Raw genomic sequence first — 18,168 nt, forward strand, 5'->3', positions numbered from 1 at the left:
AAGGATGCCCTCCTCATTCATCACATGATCTTATCCAATGGTGAAGCAGGCTTGAAGGGCTGAATGGCCCACTCTTGTTCCTAAACGCTTTGTTCCCACGGTATAGTTGCCCCTTAGTATTTTGGGACTCCATCCCTCTCACTGTGCCAGTACTCTGGCAGTTCCCAGAAGGATCCAGGCTTGAACTGAAATTACGGGAGTGTTAACATTCCTGGTGTCGTTGGCTGTTTTGCCCTTGCCAAGGCTGTGTCGCCGGAATTGGCTGCATGTTGAAATCCAGTGCCTCACCCAAGAAACCTCAGTAGCTATTCCCAGACTTGTTTGACATGTTCCCTTGCTCTGATAGTGTTGAAACTTGCCCTGACACGCAGGGAGAAGCGACATTAATTCCCTGGCAGTGAGGGAAGGGATGGACTCAATGTCCCCACCCAAACACACTCGCATCTTCCCTTCCCTCCGTGAGCAACCCCATCCCACTCAAAGTGGGACAAAGGGGCGAGGCCAGCTTCGTCCCTCTCACTCCCCTGGCTGAAAACACAACTTATAAAACTCCTGAGCTGAGGGGCACGGAGCCAGAACTTCAACTCGGGCTGTTTCACAGGAACCACCGCCAGCAGCAACAACAAAACGAAAACAAGATAACGAGGGGGGTGGCGAGCCGAGCTGCATATGCACAGGGATCACTGAGGGTGAGACGCCAACTCCCCAGAGCCCAGTCGCAGAGGCAGGAGGAGGTGAGTCAATGCGGGGGGTCCCCAGCGCCTCACTCTGTCCCCGCTCTGCCACCGATAATTCAGGTGTCCCAGATTTCCCAGGTAAGTCTGCAACCCGACATCAGATAATCCCCTCCCTCACCTCCTTGCCTTTCGCTGGAACACGCTGTAAGAAAATCCCCCCAACACCTCAACTGAAAACAAAACTTCATTGGCCATGCTTTGGGAAGACTTGCTGTGTCAGTGGTTTTGGGTTAAATCGTGATGCTTTTTGAACGATTTCCCAGAGTGTAATGAGTTTAGGACAAAGACACTTTGCTAAAAGGAATTTCGCAAAGTAAACGTTCCTTTGGATAAATCTGCGCCAGGCTGACAGTCTGTTAAGGTGGTAAAAACAATGACTGCAGATGCTGGAAACCAGATTCTGGATCAGTGGTGTTAAAGTGACAGTGGCTAAATACTTTATTCCCAGCCTGATGTTTCATTTCGTAAACATTGTTTTAACTGGAGTATCCCCCCCAATGTCGAGCAAGGCTGGGTGCAGCCAATGATTTGTGAAAGGAGAGATGTGTTTGCATTGATATAGCACCTCTCACAGTCTTTCCACGCCATGGAAGCATGGCCAATGAAGTTTCTCTTTTTACTGAGGTGTTGAAATGTTGGGAAAAGTTTCAGCTGGTTTTCTTACACCTTGTCCCAGCAAACAGCAAGGACATAAAGGAACAGATATTCTGATGTTGGGTGGTGACAACTTTTATCTAAACTCATTGAGATGTGGGCACACTTGGAAGATGTGTTTAATTGAAACAAAAATAGAAATCACTGGAGAATCTCTGGCCACAACTGTGGAGAGAGAAACAGAGTTAATGTCCAGTGCCCTTCTTCAGAACTTAATCACCCTCTTCAGGGATGTTATAATGTGGAGGTGCCAGTGTTGTTTTGGGATGGACAAAGTCACACACCAGGTTATAGTCCAACAGGTTTATTTGAAATCACAAGCTTTCAGAGCACTGCCCCTTCATCAAGTGAAGTCAGGAATGATAGGACGCAGTTCTGGAGCAGGTGGGACTTGGACCCTGGGACTCTGAGCTCCTGCTCAGAGATAAGGGCACAAGAACCTACTACATTTTCTCAATAAGATAACATATTTTTTTTAAAAAAATCCTGAAAGAACTGTGGATGCTGTAAATCAGAAACAAAACCAGAAATTGCTGGAAAAGCTCAGCAGGTCTAGCAACATCTGTGGAGAGATTTCAGAGTTAATGTTTCGGGGGCAGTGACCCTTGCTTAGAACTGGAGATAAAATACTTCTGAAGGTAAAGTGCTGATTCAATCTGCAGCGTCTCCACTGAGTCCATCAACACCCCTCTTGAAGCCCCTCACTCTGTGGTATCTTGAATTAAATGCCATTAATTTGTTTCCCATTTCCCTTCAGTAACAGACCTCGGAATGTTATCCTGTGTTACACAGCTTCTATTTGAAGGTGTTTGATCTGTACCAGAATAGTCATCCACACGTTTTCTTTTTAAAGTTGCTAACTCATTTCAAAATGTTTGTGTTTTTACTTGTTCAGCATCTGCAGTTTTTTCTCTTTTGATCAAAACTCCATTAAAATCCACATTAATCCTGGCCACATTCCCTGTTCAAGCAGGGACTATCCAAATGAAATCGGTTTTCCTCACTGTGCTCTAGATCTGGTATGAAGTTGACTCTTTCAATAGATGTCTCTCAGTTGATGGACTGGGAGGCCACTTTTGGGAATTTGATTGTTTTTGTGATTGTATTAGCTGGGAAGTTCTTAAAGTGCCAGCCCACACAGAGAGATCCCCCATTGGTTTCCATTGCTTTCTCGTCAGCTCTCTGTCACAGTCAGGGTATACCTCATTCCAACCCAATGGCCCAGGTCGTCTCTGCCTCATGGACCTTTTGAAAGATTAGACCATAAGACCATAAGACATTGGAGCAGAAATTGAGCCGTTCAACAAATCGAGTCTGCTCCAGCATTCAATCATGGTTGATATGTTTCTCAACCCCATTCTCCCGCTTTCACCCCGTAACTCTTGATCCCCTTGACAATAAAGAATCTATCTCTGTCTTAAATACACTCAATGACCTTTCCTCCACAGCCTTCTGTGGCAGTGAATTGTGTAGTTAAACAAATAGGCTCATTTGCTGTGATGTCATTGTGCCTAGTGACCTGAGCAATGCTCACCGTCCCATTCACAAAGTTTTGCAAAACCCACTACGAAATGGTTTGGAATTGCCTCGGCCATTTCTGGGAAAGAATGTTTGTGCGTTGGCATTGACCAGTATCTAGACTGACAGAACCGTGGGATGGCCTCCTCCTGATCCTGTGTTTTAAGTTTCTACATTTGCAACACTAAGAAACAACATCTTATTACTGACCCAACAACAAAGCACTCTAACCTTGATCTCAATCTTCGATGGGAATATGCAGTACGAAAAAGGACATTCGGCCCAACCTGTCTGTACTTTTTTATGGTCCACTCAAACCTGCTCCCATCCTCTCATGTCTAAACCAACTCCCATTACTCTCTGTTCCCTCCTCCCTCACATCTGTGTCTCACTTCCCCTTAAGTATATCGATACCATCCACATAAACTGTACTCCATGATAGCAGTGTTGCTTATTTGACCACTCTTTTGGTAAATGTTTTATGTCTGAATTCTGGTTTGGTTCCAAAGAAGGTTGAGGGGGTGACGTTATAGAGGTTTATAAAATCATAAGGTGAATGGCAGGTGTCTTTTTCCTAGGATGGGAGATTTCAAGACTGGGGGTATATTTTTAAGGTGAGAGGATAGAGATTTAAAAAAGACACAAGTAGCAACATTTTTATGTGGAGGGTGGTTTGGAACGAACTGTCAGAGGAAGTAGTGAATGCGGATACAGTTACAACATTTAAAAGATACTTAGATAAGTACATGAATAATATGGGCCAAGCTCAGGCAGGTGGGGCTAGTTTAGTTTGGGTTTGTGGTTGGCATGGACTGGTTGGACCGAAGGGTCTGTTTCCGTGCTGTATGACTTTATGATTGTCTTACGGAGGGCCTCTCCTTTAGTTCTTTTTCACAAGAGGAAGTATTTTCTGTATAAGTACTCTATAAAAGCTTCTCACAATTATAAAGACTGATATAGGATCACCCTTCATCTTTTCTCCTTCAAAGGTAAAAAGCCCCAGCCTGTCAATCCTTTCCTGGTACTGGCAACCCACATGTTTCTGGAAATCTATTCTGGACCCTATTCAGTGACTTTATATCTTTAACACAATATGTTCTTGAGATCTGTGTGGCTCATATAAGTTCCAATACAGATTTAGCACAACTTTCCTGCTTTTCAATTCGATTTCACCAGAAATGAAAACAAATTCTCTTTTTTTGTGGCTTTCCTATTGTACATCTGTTAGGCTTTGGTATATTTGGAGTCTGACTTCCTTTTGTTCCTTCTCCAACCAGATTTGCAAATAGCTAGTGATCCTTGTTCCGACCAAAATGTACTCCTCCAACACCATAAGACCTAGGAGTAGGTCCATCAAACCTGCTCTGCTATTCAATGAGTTAATTGCTGATCTCATAATCCCCATTTCCACTTTCTGTCTTACCTGCATCATCTTTCATTCCCTCACTGATCAAAAGCCTTTCTCTCTCAGTCTTGAATATACTCAAATATCCAGCCGCTACAGCTGTCTGTGGTAAAGAATTCCATTCACTGCCCTCTGAATGAGGAAATTCTTCCTCATCTCTGTTCTTAATGGGTGACCCCCCTATTTTGAGATAATGCCTTCTGGTCCTAGACTCTCTCCATATCTACAATATCAAGTCCACTAAGAATTCTTATGTTTCAATAAGATCACCTCGTATTCTTCTCTCTTCCAATGTGTAAAGGTCTAACCTACTCAACCTCTCCTCATGGAATACTCCCTCCTTATATCTGACCAATCGAGTGAAACTTCTCTGTCTGCCTCCAATGTCAATATATCTTTGCTTAGATAAGGGGCCTGAAACTGTTCACAGTGTTCTCGCTGTGGTCAGGTCAGTGCCTTGCATAGTTTTAGCAAACCCCCTGTACTTTTATACTCTATTCCCTTTGAAGTAAAGGCCAACATTCTAGTTGCCTTCCCTGCTGAACCTGAATGTTATCTTTTTGTGATTCACTCAAGGGGATTCCCAAATCCGTCTTGGCTGCAGCTTCCTGCATTCAACTAATATTCAGATCTATTCTTCCCACTGAACCTCATATTTTCCCCATGCAATACTCTATCTGCCAAGTTTTTGCCCACTCGCTTAACCTGTCTATTTCTCTCCATAGACTGTTTGCATCATCCTCACTAATTGCCTTCTCATCTATTTTTGTGTCATCTGCAAATCTGACAATAATATATTCACTTCCTGCAACCAAGTCATTAATATATATATTGTAAATAATTGTTGCCCCAGTGCTGATCTTTGCGGCATTCCATTAGTTACAGTTTTCCATCCTGAAAATACCCCAGTTTCCCAATTCTGTGTCTTCTTTAACCTTTTCATTTTTTCTGTACACCACAAACTTTACATTTTTAAATGTACTGACCTCGTTTTTCACCTCAACATTCGGTGCCCTCCCAGTTATATAAGAAAGTGAAATAGTGACGTAATGTTTCTGCAACCTCCCCCAAAGACAATAGTCAGTGTGTAACTGAATGTGCATGTGACATGGATGATACATTCACCTGCACCATGGGTTGAAGATGAGAATTGACCTGACATCTAATGCATCCCAGGCCTTGGAATCCAACATATTCAACTGTCCTGTTGTGGAGGTCACTTTATTTCCCAACTCTCTGTCTTTGGGGTCTCAATTGTCCTCTGTTGGACTGTTGTTTGATTTATTAGATTGGAATACATGTAGAGTTCCCTTGGTTTAAGAAAAATGTGTTTAGCAGAGCTGCATGTTTACAATAAGTTAAATCTTCATTGAGGATAACATGGTGCCTAGTGACATTTCACATCCATTGTAACATGATGCTTAGAAAAGAAATTGGGAAAATAATTCATTTTTACCCGAAATTCCCATGGTATAGGAAGTCTGTTTCGAGCTGGATGTAGACTTGGGAGCGGAATAGTCTCCCTCAACTTGTAAATGAAAAGGTGAAAGCTGAAGTTTAAATTGTACTTGAAGTTCACACCGAGGACTCAATCTGAGCACCTCATTAATTATGTACTGTCGCATAACAGAAACATAGCAGATAGAAGCAGAAATAGGCCATTCGGCCCTTTGAATCGAGAATGTTGTGCTGGAAAAGCACAGCAGGTCAGGCAGTATCCGAGGAGGAGGAGAGTCAACATTTTGGGCATAACCCTGATGAAGGGCTTTTGCCCAAAATGTTGACTCTCCCACTCCGCAGATGCTGCCTGACCTGCTGAGCTTTTCCAGCACCACACTCTCAACTCTGATCTTCAGCATCTGCAGTCCTCACTTTCTCCTATTCAGCCCTTCGACCCTGCTCAACATTTCAATATGATCATGACTCAATGTGGCAGAATGTTTTCTCAAATGTCAAATATTCAGTTATAACTCAGAAGAATCTTAATGGAGTAGTGCTTTAGTTCATGCATTAAAGTTGCCTTGAGGTTTTTAAAAAAACCAGTATTGGCAAAGAAATGGAAATGTATGTGTACAGTAATTTATGAGAAAAGATTTTAACATTTAATATTTGTCCAATGACTTTAAATAGCTAATGAGCTCTCGTCAGTTTTGCAGTATGTTGTTTAACTTGAATTACCATGGCATTGGTAATCTCAAGTTAAGTTTCTTGTTAGTAAGTAGCTGCGACTAGCAATCGTGGAAATAAACTGGGAACTTTGTCACCTTTGTGAGTCCTACTCTAACAGTGGTGCAGCTGGTAAGGACCTTAAAATCTAGGCATGCCTTAGGTTTAATCGTTTAATCATTGCTTGTTCTCTAACCTAATTTTGATCTGGAGTATTACATTTCATCTTCATGCCTCAGCATTTAAGAAATTAGAGACTTTTTTTGGCAGCTCCCAATTGTTATTCAATATCAGCAGTTTGACGTTGGTGAGTAGGTGAATTTTGGGATGTGACTTGATCAAGCATAACTATAACTGGCTGACGTTCAAAAAACTTATTCATTATTCACTGCCCCCGATCACAGATGGATTTTAATTGTCTCAATCAAAGTGTATACATAAAGGACTGACATATGAGGAAAGACTGGATGGACTGGACTTGTACTTGCTGGAATTTAGAAGAATGAGGGGAATATGATCTCATAGAAACATATAAAATCCTGATGGGACTGGGCAGGCTAGGTGCGGGAAGAATGTCCCTGATGTTGGGGAAGTCCAGAACAAGGGATCACACTCTAAGAATAAGGGGTAAGCCATTCAGGACTGAGATGGTGAAGCATTTATTCACTCAGAGAGTTGTGAGCCTGTGGAATTCTCTCCCATAGGAAACTGTTGTGGCCAAATCATTAGATATATTCAAGTGGGAGCTAGACATGACCCTTGCAGCTAAAGGGATCATGGGGTATGGGGACAATGGGATACTGGGATTGCTTGATCAGCCATGATCAGATTGAATGATGGAGCAGGCTCGAAGGGCTGAATGGCCTACTCCTGCTCCTATTTTTTATGTTTCTATGTAACTCATTTGATAAATACTTGTTCATTTATAAATAAATACCTCCACTGGTCCATTTCAATCCTACGATGTGCATCATGTAACTATATTTCATGGGCATCACAGGGGCTGGGTGGATCAATATACTCATTGAATTGTAACTTCATTTGATCAGTTTGCTCTGAATGTTACAGTGGCCACTTTAAGTGCTGTTTCTTTAGTTTATTTAGTCAACTGACAGTCAGTGGGGGTTGGGTTGGGCAAGGAAAGGATCCACGAAAAAAGAACTAGCATCATAGATTCCAGATCTAATTCAAACCCCATGTGCAGTAATATCATGTTTGCCCAGAACTGTGTACCTTCCAGGGTCACAATCTCATTTTGCCGTAACAGTTTATAATGTAAAGCTATCCCTCACAGGCTTATTGTCTTATAATTACCCCCAGGTAACCCTGGTTCTCCAAGTGATAAATTCTTCAAGATGTTTTATACTGACATAATTCTATCATAGGAACCTGGAGGATGTCTTCTGGAACATGTTATTTTGTAGATTGCACGACATGACTCTACACTGATTTTGATTTCGATGAACGTGATGGGCTGTTGCCTGAAACGCCTATTCTCCTGCTCCTCGGATACTGTCTGACCTGCTGTGCTTTTCCAGCCCCACTCAAATCTAGACACTGATTTTGATTTGCCAACTTCATTCTGACACTAGATTTTTTAAATACAAATGAATCCTTGAAAGTGACAAATATTTATCAGCCTTGGTTCTAGTATGCAGTATTTAGACACTAGGCAGTGATTTGCAGGTAATAGAATAGAACCATAGAATCCCTACAGTGTGGAAATAGGCCATTTGGCCCAAAAAAGTCCACACCAACCTTCCAAAGAGTATCCCACCCAGACCCACTCCTCCACATTCCCCCTGACTAATGCACCTAACCTACACATCCCTGAACACTTTGGGCAACTTAGCTTGGCCAGTTCACCTAACCTGCACACCTTTGGACTGTGGGAGGAAACCCACACAGACACAGGAAGAATGTGCAAACTCCACACAATTGCCTAAAAGTAGAATTGAACCCCAGTCCCTGGTGCTGTGAGGTAGCATTGCTAACTACTGACCCACTGTGCCATCCCGACATTTCTCATTGCAATGGTCCATACTTATGGATAGAGAATGAGCAGTGATATAGCTCTCCACTGTATACTGTTTACCAGATCTTCATGTGACCCCAAGGATAGTTTGTCTTGTTATCTATTTGTTTGCAAGATTTTGGAAATCTTTTAGCTTTGATAATTCGGGACAAAACTAACAGTTACTGTGATATTGCTAAAATTGGGGCTATTAACTTTTGATTTCTGTTATCTGATTTTAAAACTTGGAACCTTCATGGATTAAAGTGGTTTTATAAGGAAGGAACCACAGACTTAAAATGGCCACAATGATCACAGATTGAGCAAATTCAGGACATCAGTATGAAAATTATCTAAGCTAATCTGGGGCGGCAGTGGCTCAATGGTTAGCACTGCTGCCTCACAGCACTAGGGTCCCACGTTCAATTCTAGCCTTGGGTGAATGTCTGTGTGGAGTTTGTACATTCTCCCAATGTCTGTGTGAGGTTTCCTCCCACTGTCACAAAGATGTGCAGGTCAGGTGAATTGGCCATGCTAAATTGCCCATAGTGTTAGGTCAATTAATCAGAGGGAAATGGGTCTGGGTGGGTTACTCTTCAGAGAGTTGGTGTGGGCTGAAGGGCCTGTTTCCACACTGTAGGCATCTACAAAACAGGGATTCTCTCAGACTTGACTAAAACAACGCAAAGTCTCTTAAAAAAAATTAAACTGCATATTCATTATTTTTATATTTCATTAGGCACTCTCCCCTTTTTAAACTTTCTACCTGAGTTTATGCATGTTTGATAATGTGTTACATTATTTTTCTCAAGGTTAGTAAGTAACAAAATACCTGTTTCTTTTACTCAAGAATACCTTGTAATTGACTCCTTTATTTTGAGGAGCAGCACTTTAATTAATTTAATTTAAGATCTCTATGGAGGCCAACTATTTAAGAAACATGATAAGGAAAAGCCAAGGAAGTACAGACTGATGAACTGTATCTTAGGGGTGGGTAAGTTGTTGAAGGGGATTGTGACTCTCTTGACTGGACCGAGAGCTGATACCAACCACGGCAAGTTTCCTAGCTTTGATTCTGCAGTAAATGGCACCATGAGCCCTGTAGCTCAGACTGAGGGGGCACAGCACAGGAAGGGCACAGTAGGTAGGAGCAGGGAACAGCAGGGATCAGCAGAGAATGGAACACCAGGGGTGCTGTGAGCATCGTAGTGCGCTCAAGTGAGTGTGCACCTAGGAAAGTGAGCGAGGAACCCTTAGTCCATAAGGTATATTTGGCCGTTCGGCCCATCGAGTCTGCTCCACCGTTCGATCATGGCTGATATGTTTCTCAACTCTGTTCCTCTGCCTTCTCCTTGTAACTCTCGATTTCCTTCCTGTTGGAGATGAATCTTGGTCCAGTCAATCAGCTGGCTGTCTGTCCCCAGCGTACAGAAGCAGCGTTAGAATGGTAGCTTCCCGGAGGGTCCCCAGAGGGGCATCACAGAGTCACAGAAGTGAGCTGTAAGAGGATCAGAAGGAACCAGGATGGAATGGGAATGCTGGCATGTTCCGGGCTCCGGCATCCATGGATCTGGGGTCCATGAAGCTACTGCTGATACCCTGTAACATTGATCCCAGGTAGATAGAAATGGTGTGCGGGAGTATGGAGACAAGACAGGAGATTGGCACGAGATAACAGAACCAATGCAGCTATTAGGGGAGGCAATGGCCTAGTGGTATTATCACAGGACTGTTAACCTAGATAATGTCTGGGGGCCTGGGTTCAAATCCTGTATTGGCAGGTAGCGGAATTTGAATTCAATAAATATCTGGAGTTAAGAATCTAATGATGTGGACAAAACTGTTGTCAGTTGTTGGAATCTGGGTCATCAATGTCCTTTAGGAAAGGAAATCTGCCATCCTTATCTGGTTTGGCCTACATGTGACTCCAGACCCACAGCAATGTGGTTGACTCTTTACTGGCCTCTGGGCAATACAGATGGGCAATAAATGCTGCTACATCCCGTGAATGAATAAAAGGAAAAAAAAAAGATGGGCTGAATGACCTCCATCAGCACTGTAATGTTTGGGTGATTCTGTGGGGTAACTAAGATGGAGGGTGAGAGGGAGCAAGCAGTGAGGCGGAGTAGTCAGGTACCTTCTAAAATACTGGGTACACTTCCAGTCCACCTTGCTATAGGAAGGATATTATTAAGCTGGAGAGGGCTCAGAAAGCAATTCCGAAGATGTTGCTGGGAATGGAGGGTTTTCAGTTATAAGGATAGGCTGGGACTTTATTCATTGGAGCATAGGAGTTTGAGGGGTGACTTTTTAGAAGTTTGGAGGAAGTGATGGATGCAGATGCAGATGCAGTTACACCATTTAAAAGACATTTGGATAAGTTCATGGATAGGAAGGGTTTGGAGGGATATGGGCCAGGAGCAGGCAGGTGGGACTAGTTTAGTTTGGGACCATGGTCGGCATGGACTGGTTGGACCGAAGGATCTATTTCCGTGCTGTATGACTGAATGACCTTTGTTTCGGGAATTGTTGACATCTTATTCCCTTACGGAAAGATGGTAGGCTAGGAAGCAGTCAATAAACGAGATCTGTTAATGAGGGTGATGCTCCATAATGATAGTCTTGTCTCAATATCTGGCATTCTGTTGGGGAATGCGATCGGTTTCTCCATGTCAAGAAAGGCCTTGCCTGACTTCTTATCTGAATCTCCCACATGTCTTACCATAGCCCATGTCACTCAGACCTCTTTACCATTTTACCCATTGTCTTTCTCCAAGTTAGGTATTTTCTATCTTATTACACAGCTCGGGAGCAGATAGGATTTGAACCTGTACCTCCTGGCTCCATAAAATACAGTGGCAGAATTAGGCCATTCAGCCCATCGAGTCTGCTCCAACATTTGATTGTGGCATTCTCCTGCCTTCTTCCCATAACCTTTGATCTCCTTACTAATCTCCTTACTATCTATCTCTGTTTTAAAGACACTCAATGACTTTGTCTCCATAACCCTCTATGGCAATGAGTTCCACCGATTAATCACTCTCTGGCTGAAGAAATTCCTCCTCATTTCAGTTCTAAAGAGTCGTCCCTTCATTCTGAGGCTGTGCCTTCAGGTCCTAGTCTGTCCTACTAGTGGAAGCACCACGTCCACTCTATCCAGGCCTCTCAGTGTTCTGTAAATTTCAATCATTTTCCCTCTCAACCTTCTAAACTCCATCGAGTACAGACCCAGAATCCTCATATGGCAAACCCTTCATCCCCGAGATCATTCTTGTAAACCTCTTCTGGACCCCCTGTAACACCAACATATCATCCCTTAGATACAGGACACAAACAATTCATAATATTCCAAATGTGGTCTGACCACGGCTTTATACAGCCTCAGCAGTGCATTCCTGCTCTTGTATTCCAGCCCTCTTGAAATGAATGCCTTTCTAACTTCCAACTGAATCAGCATGTTAACCTTAAGGCAATCCTGAACTTTGACTCCCAACACCCTTTGTGTTTCAGATTTCCAAAGCCTTCGCATATCTAGAAAATAGCTTATACTCTACTGTTCCTGACTTCTCACTTGTCCACATCATATTCCATCAGCCACTTCTTTGCCCACTCTCCCAACCTGTCCAAGTCCTTCTGCAGCCTCCCCTCTTCCTCAACACTAACTATCCCTCTATCTATCTTTGTGTCATCTACAAACCTAGCAACAGTGCCCTCAGTTCCTTCGTCCAGATCGTTAATGTATAAGAGGTAAAGGCTCAGGCGTAGGGACACCACAAGAGCCCTCTTTCTCCATGCTATGGCTTGGACGATAATGAGCCTCATGTGGGATGTTGATGTTCGGCCTCATTAAGTCATCTGTATCATTTGTTAAAACCTCCCCTCTGGAGACAAACAGCAGGAAATATGTAATTATCCAGGGATTTATTTACATCATGTAAACTAAAGCAGACTGAAACTTTAACGTTGTGTTAGAAGGTGCATGCTTAAAATGTTTATCTCTATAAATAAAATGTTTATAAGAGGTTGTAAAGATTGGCTCCAGTTCCAGCCTTCACCACCTGGCTATCTGCAGTTATATATTTGACTGTGATTTTATAGGTTTTATATCTGTCAGCTTTCGCAACTGCAAGGGGCACCCTCACTGTTCATGTACTTGCAGAGTCTGTCATGTGACTAACAGTGAAAGCCCAATAGCAGGGTTTGCTTTCAAATGTTTGAAATCAATTCTGTTGAAATCCTGAGATCAAGACTTTCATGCTCTTCATAAGATTATGAGATTGTCAGACACAGGGGGAGAAGTAGGCCATTCAGCCCATCGAGTCTGCTCCGCCATTCAATGAGATCATGGATGAACTGATAACCCTCAACTCCACTCTCCTGCCTTTTCCCCCATAACCCCTGATTTATTTACTGTCTCTCTCATACCCTTCAGACTCTTCAGTCCAACCAGTCCATGCTGACCATCATCCCAAACTAAGCTAGTCCTACCTGTCTGCTCCAGGCCCATATCCCTTCAAACCTTTCCTATTCATGTACCCATCCAAATGTCTTTTAAACTTCCTCAGGAAGTTCATTCTACACACAAACCACCCTCAGTGTAAAAAAAATTCACTCTTCTGTCTTTTTAAAATCTCTCTCAGAAAAGATTTACAAGGATGTTGCCTGGGTTGGAGAATTTGAGCTATAGGGAGAGGCTGAATAGGCTGGGGCTGCTTACCCTGGAGCGTTGGAGGCTGAGGGGTGACCTTATAGAGGTTTATAAAATTCTAAGGGGCATGGATAGGGTAAATAGACAAGGTCTTTTCCCTGGGGTGGGGGAGTCCAGAACAAGGGGACAAAGGTTAAGAGTAAGAGGGGTAAAATTTAAAACGGACTGAAGGAGCAACCTTTTCACACAGAGGGTGGTACGTGTATGGAATGAACTGCCAGAGGAAGTGGTGGAGGCTGGTACAATTACAACATTTAAAAGGCATCTGGATGGGCATATGACTAGGAAGGGTTTGGAGGGCTATGGGCCAGGTGCTGGGAAATGGGACTAGATTAGTTTAGAATATCTGGTTGGCATGGATGAGTTGGACAGAAGACTCTGTTCCAGTGCTGTACATCTCTATGACTCTCACCTCTCAGCCTTGAACCTATTTAATGAAACACTCTCGACAGCCCTCTGTGGTAAAGCATTCCGCAGAGTCACTCCTCTCTGAGGGAAGAATTCCTCTGATCCCTGTCTTCAACGTGCAACATCTTACACTGAGATAATGCATTTTGAAGCGAGACTAACCCTCAAGGAAAAACATCTGCATCTGCATCTACACTGTCAAGTCCTCAGAGAATCCTGTATGTTTCAATAATGTCTCCTCAGGTTCTTCTAAACTCCAATGAGTACTCGTCAACCTCTCCTCTAACGGCAATCCCTCCACATGGGAGCAGCTTGGTGAGCCTTGCCTGGGCTGTCTCCAATGTCAGTGTGGGTCTCCGTAGATAAAGGGACCAGTCTATGGTACAGTGGCCGAGTGAGAGGGAGGTGCCTCTGTCAGTGTGAGGTAGCAGAGATAAAGATGGTAGAATTTACCCTTGCAATGTACAGAAAATCCTGGAATCCATGCTGCACTATCAGGAGTCCTCCTTCACACTGACTACCCTGACTACCACACTGACCACACTGTAAACACTGAATACACTGTCCTCACTGACCACACTGTCCACACTGTCCACACTGACCACTTTGTCCACACTGACCACACTGTCCACACTGTCCACACTGACCACATTGTCCACACTGTCCACACTATCCACACTGAACACACTATCCACACTGACCACACTGACCACACTGACCACACTATCCACACTGACCACACTGACCACACTATCCACACTGACTACACTGTTCCACACTGTCCACACTGTCCACACTGACCACATTGTCCACATTGTCCACACTGTCCACACTGAACACACTATCCACACTGACCACACTGACCACACTATCCATACTGACTACGCTGTCTGCCCTGACCACACTATCCACACTAACTACTCTATCCACACTGACTACACTTACTACACTCACCCCACTGTCCATACTGACTACACTGTCCACACTGACCACACTATCCTCACTGACTACGCTGTCCTCACTGTCCACACTGTTCACACTGACCACACTGTTCACACTGACCACACTATCCCCACTGACCACACTGTTCACACTGTCCACACTGACCACATTGTCCACACTGTCCACACTGAACACACTATCCACACTGACCGCACTGTTCACACTGTCCACACTGTCCACACTGACCACATTGTCCACACTGACCACATTGTCCACACTGTCCACACTGAACACACTGACCACACTGACCACACTGCCCACACTGACCACACTGACCACACTATCCACTCTATCCACACTGACCACACTGTTCACACTGTCCACACTGACCACACTGACCACACTGACCACACTATCCACACTATCCACACTGACCACACTGTTCACTCTGTCCACACTGACCACACTGACCACACTGAGCACACTGTCCACACTGTCCACACTGTCCACACTAACCCAGGTTGGAATCAGTGTCCAGGTTAACTCTGGCTGGGTGGTGTCCTGTGGCTGTCTATAGGGAAAAGGATGGCCCTATTCTCCAGCGAGTCCTCCAGGCACCTATCCCTCTTAGCTTTGCTCAGCGACATATCCTCGGTGATAATGGTTAAGCAGCGCAGACCCAGGGCGAGAAAACCCAACCAACTGCAGATGCTGGAGATCAGAAACAAAAACAGAAATCGCTTGGAAAGCTCAACAGGTCTGGCAGCATCTGTGGGGAGAGATGTCAGAGTTACCGTTTTGGGCACAATGACCTCTCTTCAAAAAAGCATCTTCCTGAATCACAGTGAGTTCTCAGGAGAATCTTGCAAATTCTTCATTTTGTATACGTTCCTGAAAAACAAAGTAGACGAATTGACCAGATCTCGACCTTAGGAGAAAATGAGGAGTGCTGATGCTGAAGATCAGAGTCGAGAGAGTGGTGCTGGAAAAGCACAGCAGGTCAGGCCGCATCCGAGGAGCAGGTGAATCGACGTTTCGCCAAAAGCCCTTCATCAGGAATGACACTCCTGATGAGCTCGATCTTAACTTGTTCAACACTAACAGAGATCGTTTGCATTGATGTATGATGACAGATTACTGAGAATAAGGTGTGTCATTGGCTGAATTGTGTTGGTGATTGTGAGTGATTAATCTGTTGGACCCATCCTGTCATCTACATTCTTTCCTCCAGTTACTGTCTTGCTGTGAAAAATTGAAGTCGGTTGACACCAAGGTATAGTCTAAAACGTTTATTTGAAATCACAAGCTTTCAAAGCACAGCTCCGTCATCAGGTGAACCTGGGAAAAGTGCAGCACTTTAACCTGGTATTGTGTGACTTCTGACTTTGTCCACCCCAGTCCAACACCGGTACCTCCACATTTTGAAAAGCTGATCATTCCATTTCTTCAGATTTATCTGGAAACAATGTGAAATGCTGGGCTTTGTTTTATTATCTAAAAATCTTACAGGGATTATAACTCCTTCTTAAATGTTTTTGCAGAGATGAAGAGCTCTCTATGATACGTGGAATCTTTGGGAGAAATACTTATTATTGCTTGTACGTGATTCCAATGTTCATGTATATTTTTATGACTTTTCAGATTGTCTTTGTGAGTATTTTCTTTCACAATCTTAGAGAGAATATAGTGCAAACTTTGCATATAATGTTCAACATCAGACAGAGATAAAGACATATTGCAGGAACATGCACGTAGCTCCCAATCACATCTCTCACAAATATTCCAAAGAATTGCATTCCATGGATTACTTTGAAATGCAAAAGATTTTATGATATTTGGCTGTTCTCTCTGATCTCACCCTCTCATCAGCTACATTATGTAAAGCTCTTTTGAAACAGTTCCTATTGAAAGGCAAACATTTTGCCATCATTCCAAACTTATTGATGTGCTGACCAGTCGTGGCATCAGAAAATGATGTGACTCAGAATGAGGTCATTCAGCCCATCTCTGAAGGAGCCATCCCATCACTGTGGTCCTCAAAACATTTTCTTTTTAAAAGTGTATCCAATCCCTTAAATGTTACCACAGAATGTGTCTGAAATTCCTTTCAGGGAATGCACTCTGGAGCATAGTAATTCAATATGCGTAGTTTACTATCCCGGGTTATCACTTTCAGCTTTCACATGAGATAATTATGATGTTAAAATTCTTGTGGTTGGGTGCAAATAACTGGATCTCAGAGTAGAACATGATATGAATGACCATTCCTGAGTTTGTCTTGAGAAGTGGTCCCCTCTCTTTCTAAAGTTATACTGTGTGACCATTAGCATCCAAATGAGTAGGTCTTGGGTTCAAAAGGGCAGCCAGAAGCCAATTACCTTCAATCCTGCAGGATTTCCTGAGACAACCCATTCCAAGCCCATGACCACATCCATCCAAAAGGACAAGGGCAGCAGATGCAGGGGAACACCACCCCCTGTAAGTTCCCCTCCGAGTCACTCACCATCCTGACTTGGAAATATATTGCTGTTCCTTCAGTGTTTCTGAGTCAAAATCCTGGAATTCCCTCCCTGAGGGCATTGTTGGGCTACCCACAGCACATGGACTGCAGCGGTTCAAGAAGGCAGCTCACCCCCACCTTCTCAAGGGCAAGTAGGAATGGGTAATAAATGCTGACCCAGCCAGTGATGCCTGTGTCCCACAAGTGAATGAAACAGCTCCAGAGCTGCAGGCAAATGGCTGATGCTATACAGCCTGGCCAACTGGCTCAGTGTCACCTCAGGACCAGGGAGTCAGGGAATTAAAGGCACTCAGCCCCCTGAACCTGAAACCCTTCCCCGTGTCACTAACCTGGGCACTCTACGGTGCTGGGAGACTGGGTTTGGAGGGGGGGGGGGGCATGGTGAGGAAGGTGCAATCCATTGGTACAACATTCCCAGGGGCATTGCTAAGTGCCTTGTGGCTGGTAACACTCACCACTGGACCATCTGCCCCCACCCACTTCCCCGGGTCTTCCTCACTGCCCGATCGGCTTGTGGCCTGTGGGCTTTCCCAGATAGACCCTCAATGTCATGATGGTGGGGGAGTTGGCATCATCACAATAATGATGCTGGGCAAGTAATCAGGACACGAATTTGAAACCCACTGATGAGATTTGAAACCCCGCTGATGAGATTTGAAACCCCGCTGATGAGATTTGAAACCCCGCTGATGAGATTTGAATTCAATGCAACCTGGAATAAAGAAACCTAGCCAAATGGCAATCACTGACTTTCAAATCAAGATATTGTTTGACTCAGGGAGCTCCTATGCGATGGTGTTTCCCACATCTTCTGCTCTTGTCCTTCTAGGTGGTGGAGGTCATGAGTTTAGAAAGTGCTGTCTAAGGAACCTTGGTGAATTACTGCAAAGCTGGTACATACTGCTACTATGGAGTGTCAGGGAGTGAGGGAATGGAGCGTTAGGTGGTGAGGGAATGGATGCTTGTGGATGGGAAGTGCTGTTCTGAATTGTGTCAAGCTCTATCTCTCACACACACACACACACTTACACACATATATATATACACACACTTATACTCACACTTACACACACATATACACACACACACACACAC

The 18,168-nt window shown here is 43.9% G+C and overlaps 1 protein-coding gene across 6 annotated transcripts in view; it reads left to right on the forward strand.

Annotated features, from left to right (window-relative positions):
• Positions 1-316: 316 nt before the first annotated feature.
• LOC122554108 (lysophosphatidic acid receptor 3-like) overlaps positions 317-18,168 on the forward strand; it is a 93,076-nt gene continuing 75,224 nt past the window's right edge. For 3 of the 6 annotated variants that reach the window (XM_043698598.1, XM_043698594.1, XM_043698593.1), the window contains exons 1-2: positions 317-815; positions 16,094-16,150. The gene's annotated coding sequence lies outside the window, so the exon portion shown is untranslated. Of the gene's footprint in view, positions 816-16,093; positions 16,203-18,168 lie in introns of all 6 variants that reach the window. The other 3 variants (XM_043698596.1, XM_043698595.1, XM_043698597.1) reach the window with 2 other exon arrangements.

Source organism: Chiloscyllium plagiosum, chromosome 11 (genome assembly GCF_004010195.1).
Source record: "Chiloscyllium plagiosum isolate BGI_BamShark_2017 chromosome 11, ASM401019v2, whole genome shotgun sequence".
Taxonomy (NCBI): domain Eukaryota; kingdom Metazoa; phylum Chordata; class Chondrichthyes; order Orectolobiformes; family Hemiscylliidae; genus Chiloscyllium; species Chiloscyllium plagiosum.